Genomic DNA, 6,708 nt, shown 5'->3' with positions numbered 1-6,708 from the left:
TGGCAATCCGGCTTGAGGAGAGGATCACAAAGAACCAAGTTTGAGCTGGCTGCCTCCTTCCTACGAGGACTTATGACCGTTTTTTATGGTCAAATTTTGACAATTTTTGCATATCTCCAGAACCGTAAGTCGTAGAGACATGGGGACACTTCCAGCGTGTCCGGAGACCCCAAAAATGGGGAGGCGGAGCTTACTTCCATCCCTCTATCTGCTTTCATTTTTTGTCAAAATTCATTTTTTATGGTCAAGACGTGGTTGTTATCCTATAACCTAACCCTAACCCTAACCCTAACCCTAACCCTAACCCTAACCCTAACCCTAACCCTAACCCTAACCCTAACCCTAACCCTAACCCTAACCCTAACCCTAACCCTAACCCTAACCCTAACCCTAACCCCTAACCCTAACCCCTAACCCTAACCCTGACCCAGACCCTATCCAGACCTTAACCACTCCCACCTGTGACGTCATCCAGGACCTATTCCAAACGACTCAGGACACTCCAAAACGCACTCTAGTAAAGTTCCTCAAACCACCTCCAACCACCCACACTTTGTCAAAAAATGACCCAAGTCTCACCATGTTAAATTCTTTTTGTCATGAAAGTGGGGCATGTTGGGTATCTGGCAATCCGGCTTGAGGAGAGGATCACAAAGAACCAAGTTTGAGCTGGCTGCCTCCTTCCTACGAGGACTTATGACCGTTTTTTATGGTCAAATTTTGACAATTTTTGCATATCTCCAGAACCGTAAGTCGTAGAGACATGGGGACACTTCCAGCGTGTCCGGAGACCCCAAAAATGGGGAGGCGGAGCTTACTTCCATCCCTCTATCTGCTTTCATTTTTTGTCAAAATTCATTTTTTATGGTCAAGACGTGGTTGTTATCCTATAACCTAACCCTAACCCTAACCCTAACCCTAACCCTAACCCTAACCCTAACCCTGAGCACGGGGAACCAACTCCCGTCTCGATACGACACTCCTACACTTAGGCCAAAAATGAATGGGAGTCTATGGCAGCTATAGGAAGGGGAGGGGCTACAGTCACCAAATTTGGTGACAAGGTGGGAGGTGCTGGGGGACGTATACACACCAAGTCTGGTGACTGTACACCTTATGGTTCGGGAGTTATTGAGAGTGTACCTGTTTTTCAAATGAATGGGAGTCAATGGCAGCTATGTCTTAGGAAGGAGCCACACCCACCAAACTTGGAGCGTTTGTAGGTCCCCCCCATGGGTCCCTCTGAGCCCAATATGGACCCTGTACCTCTTTCACTTTTTGAGTTATTGAGAGTGTACCATCGACTTTTCTGGTTTTCATCCCTTATCCTAACCCTAACCCTAACCCTAACCCTAACCCTAACCCTAACCCTAACCCTAACCCTAACCCTAACCCTAACCCACCAGTCCTCTTTTCATTTTCCCCTAACCCTAACCCTAACCCTAACCTCTTAGACTTTTGGAGTTATTTTGAATGAACAGACGATTTTTCTGGTTTTCATCCCTTATCCTAACCCTAACCCTAACCCTCGACCCTATTCTTATCTTTTTCTTTAGATATATTTCTCCTTTTTTTTGGACTGACTCATGGGACCTGCTCGGGTATTTGGAATTGCGGTATACGGAGTGTAGTAGGGTAGATATGTATGTAGGACCCTCTCTGCTGAGGGGATATTAATAATGTTTTTTTTGTGTATTCCATAGTAATGATGGCAGACGTTAGAATCCTATCGGAGTTCCAACGCTTGGTTCGTGCTTTCGCGCGCTTTATCAAAGCGCATCATCATCTCAAATACATCAACTGTCGGCCGGATAACCCCGTGCCGCAAGGCCTCAGCAAACTCGAAAAGAGTTTGATTGAAGGCGTTTTTCCGGCTTGTCCCTCCGGAGCAACAGACATCAAGAAAAAATACACCGCAATCAACTGGACTTATTCGACGATACAAAATTTGGAGGACCATTACAATGGTCTGATTGAGGAGGCGAGTGGGATTATTGTATCCTTGCCTCATGTGGATTGGGATAGAGCTTTGACGATCGCCAAGAAATGGGTCTCTAGGGACATTGCTAGATTGACACCCAGGACCTTGGAAGTAGCTCTAGGAAAATTGGAGGATCTGCGGAAGAATAGGGGCACGGAGGTCCCCAAGGAGAAGGGACCGTGTCCTCATTCTTCCCAATTGGGGCGGGAACCAGAGACTGCCAATTTGGTTCAAGGGCAGGTGGCGGGTCGCGTGGGGGTTTCACCTGGGGCTTCACCGATGGCGGTGGACTTTGAGTGAAGTCCTTTGCCCGTCAAGAAGCCTAGAGTGGCAGTGGCTGAAGTTGACGTGCCACCTGAAGCCACAGTAGTGGAGTTTCCGGACGAGGAGGACGATGTGGATGTTGTGTGGGACATAGCTGACGGGGATCTGTGGCTCACATCCGATGTACCCACAGAGCAACCTGCAGCGCCCTTGCCCCAGCGGGGCTTACAGCAGGGTAAAACACAACTTCCGGCTAAAAACACTGTTGGGGATTCTGAGGTTCAGTCGGATCAACTAACTCCGGGTGGGGGGTTGGATTGTTATATGCACCATCAACATGGTGGGAACAAATATAAGAACTGGACCTAAATAGCTAACAGGCCGATTTTGATTTTGGGAGATTCTAATTTATCGAGGTTGCCCCCGATTCAAGACCGGCGGGTTCAGGTTGACAGCTTCCCTGGAGCAACATTGGCTCAAGCCAGGCATTTGCTTAAGTACAACACGGCCACTTCTAGCTCGGTGCGTTCGGTTATATTGTCTTTTGGGATAAATAACAGGAACTGCAAGAGGCAAGTGCTTTTAAAGCAAGAGGTTAAAGGCCTTCGAGACGCTGCCGTTGCCACCTTCCCAGAGGCCGAGGTATTTTTTGTTTGCGTTAATATCCCGGATGGAATTACACCTAGGGAGAAGTCCACTTTAAGGACATTGAATTTTCTTATTAAAGACGGGGGTTTACATATACCACGTTTAGCGAAACCTAAGTTCAATACCGTGATGGCAAGTATTCACTGGACTCCGGAAACCGGCATGGCGATGTGGGACCATTGGAGGTCTTTTTTAAGCTCCAACCGCCTGCTGGGAAGAATCACGATGGAGGTTTAGGGGAGGTTGTCAACCTGTCTCGGTTTCTTTCTTTAAGCTCACATCAATTTTCGTTGCTTAGAAAAGGTTTATCATTTTCGCCTTATCCAACTTGTTTACATAATATCCGAGATTCTCTATTGGTTGATGTTTCTGAATACCACCGCCGTCTCAAGCTCAGGGTTTTTTTTGGGGCTGCAACAGCCACACCAGCAACCCCCTTTCTTTCACGGTCTGCTTGGGAACCCCCTGCCAGTAAAACACCACAGGTGTTACACCTTTTGTTTAAAAAGGACATCCAATCCATAAGGGGTTTATCTTATAACCGGGATAAACCGAATCTTACACCCTTAGAGGAAGAAGCTCTATCGCAACTTCAAAGGGATGCAACTATTGTCCTGAAACCAGCAGACAAAGGCAATGCGGTGGTCATTATGGATAAGATCGACTATATACAGGAAGGTTTAAGACAATTACGGGATACCACATACTATATATTATTAGAGAAACCACTGTTTCCAGAAACATCTAAAAAGATCCTTGGTATCTTTGAATCTTTACTACAACAAGGTTACATCTCACAAAAGCAATACAGCTACTTGGTGGGTCCTCAACCACCCCGTCCAAGGTACTTTTACTTGCTACCCAAAATACATAAGCCGTTGGACAAATGGATTGTGCCGCACCGTATGCCTCCGGGTCGTCCGATAGTCTCGGATTGCGGAAGTGAGAGCTACGGGGCGGCGGAATATTTGAACTTCTTCTTTTCTCCCTTATCGAAGCTACATCCCAGCTACATCAGAGACACACAACATTTCCTGGATAAGATCAGAAGTATTCGTATTAAGGAGCCTTGTTTTCTCTTCACCATGGACGTGGCCAGTCTCTATACCAACATAGAGATACCGTTGGGTATGGCGGCCATTGAACGTTGTTTGGAGAAACACCTGGTGGAAGGTCGACCTGATAAGGAGTTACTCCAATTACTACACCTGAACTTAACACTCAATGATTTTGAGTTTAACGGGAGATATTATCTTCAGGTCAAAGGCACAGCTATGGGGAAGAGGTTTGCCCCGGCGTACGCCAATATATACATGGCAGAATGGGAGCAGACAGCATTGCAGAAATGCAGAAAGTTACCTGAACATTATTTCCGTTATCTCGATGACATCTGGGGTGTTTGGACTCACTCAGAGGAGGACTTTTGGGACTTTGTGGGGGAGTTAAATAGCCATTGTGCTTCTATCAGAGTGGTAGCTATACTAAACAGAACCGCGGTTGACTTCCTAGATACCACTACTTTTAAAGGCCCTGATTTTGAACAAACAGGAACCCTGGACACCAAGGTTTTCTTTAAACCAACTGACACTCATGCTCTTCTTCACAAGCACAGTCATCATCCTAAGCACGTGTTCCGGGGAATCGTAAAATCTCAACTTTTACGATTTAGGAGGATATGCTCTTTGGAGGCTGACGGGATTCAGGCTACTCGGACACTGTTCTCGAGTCCTAGCCAACGAGGATACTCAAGAAGTTTTTTACGGTCTATCCTTAAAGAGTTCCAGACAGGTACACAGACTCAAAAATCTACACAAGGGACTCGGGATTTTATACCTTTGATCTCAACTTACTCAGGCCATGCAACTAAGGCGCATCACCGACTTAAGAACAATTGTGTTAGTATCTTGGGCGGTATACCATTATGGGAGGGGTGCAGAGTTATTTCGGCATTTCGGAAAACGCCAAATTTGAAGGATTTACTGGTCAGGGCTAAAATTCCGCGTTCCATAACCACTCACCCTCGGGCTTTGATTCCTCGGCAACATATGGGTATTCGTAATCATACAACAGGGGCCGCCTTTCAAATTAGGCAACATATCACCTTACGAGACAGGAACTGTGTCTACTTGATTCAGTGTAGGCATTGTCCTATGCAGTATGTGGGGGAAACGAGGAATGCTCTTAAGACCAGATTGGCGCATCATAGATACAATATCAGGGATGGCCATAAAGAGGATACCCCTCTTGTGCGTCATTTCCAAAACCATGGATTACATAACCTGCTTCTCATTGGTTGGGAACATGATGCAAATTGGTCATGGGCTCAACGACGTAGGAGGGAGTCATTCTGGATCAATAGGCTGAATACGTTGGTGCCCAATGGTCTTAATGCAAGGGAATAGTGTTTACCTTTAGGCCATTATCTCGTCTGTTGTTGCCGGACTGTGGAAGGTATGGAGTGATGGAATATGATGATGTACAGGGTACGTTCCCAATATTTACAAACAGACTTTCACACCTTCGTGAGTGATTGTATGTTGGATCGGGAAAGGGGTCCCCTCAATCTGATCCATCGTATAGCAATAAATAGATAAATTAAAGCATAGGAGCATTGTGGGTTAGCAGCGAGAAAAAGAAACAGAGCGGAAAAGACGAAAAACAAGAGCGAAAGACGGAAAAAACAGAGCGGAAAAGAAGGAAAAAACGGAGCGGAAAAAGAGGAGAAAAAAGGGAGCGGAAAAAGAGGGAAAAAGGGAAGCCGAAAAGAGAGGGAAAGCGGAGCGGAAAAAGAAGGAAAAAGGGAGGGAAAAAGGGAGCGGAATAAAAGAGGGAAAGGGGAGCGGAAAAGAGGGAAAAAGGGAGCGGAAAAGAGGGAAGGGGGGGGAAAAAGAGGGAAAAGGAAAAAGGGAGCGGAAAAAAGGAAGAAGGGAGCGCAAAAGAGAAAAAAGAGGGGAAAAAAGAGGGAAAAAGAGGGAGGAGGGGATAACAGGGGGGAGAGAGGGGAAAACAGAGGGAAAAGGGATGGGAAAAAGAGGGAAAAAGGGAGCGGAAAAAAGAGGGAAAAAGGGAGCGGAAAAAGAGGGAAAAATGGAGCGGACACATAGGGAAAAAGGGAGCTTACAAATATTTAAAAATGTATCTTAAAAAATATTAATACTAATTAATACTAATACTAATACTAATTAATATTAATTTTTATATATTTTAATACTTTTTTCTATTTATTTTTAAAAATATTTAAAAATTTATCTTAAAAATATTTAAAAATTTATCTTACAAATATTTAAAAATTTATCTTAAATATTAAAAAAAAAAATTTCTATGAGGTACACACACTTTTTTCTACCTCTCAGAGTGGGGGACTGGAGAATGATGTGCGATGGCCCGTGCATTGCCTTTAACTCTCTAGTCCAAACTGCCCCTGTCGGCGGACGGGGTGGGGAGAGTTATCGAGAAAGTTTTCACTACCTAACCCTAACCCGACTAGCCGCTCTGAGGAAGCCCTACTCTGTGTCCTGGTATCTCCTGAGAACTGCTAACCTGCCTGGCCACCCTGGAGAAGCTCCACTCGGTGCCCTGGTGTTGCTATGAGGCCTGCTAGCCTAGCAGCCCTATGCTTCCTAGCCTCCAGGCTTGAATGGACTCTCACTCCGGGCCGTCAGCTCCTGCCATCACCTACATCCCTGACCTTCTGCAGTCCTGAACCTCCGGTCTTCATCACTCACCACCCAGCATACTTGTTTCAATAAAGACTCAAACTTTTAGTCCCGTGTGTGCGTCCTGAGTTCATCGATAAACAAACCATGACAATGTAC

This window comes from Fundulus heteroclitus, unplaced genomic scaffold (genome assembly GCF_011125445.2).
Source record: "Fundulus heteroclitus isolate FHET01 unplaced genomic scaffold, MU-UCD_Fhet_4.1 scaffold_28, whole genome shotgun sequence".
In the NCBI taxonomy this organism is placed as follows: domain Eukaryota; kingdom Metazoa; phylum Chordata; class Actinopteri; order Cyprinodontiformes; family Fundulidae; genus Fundulus; species Fundulus heteroclitus.
This window is presented reverse-complemented; position numbering follows the sequence as displayed.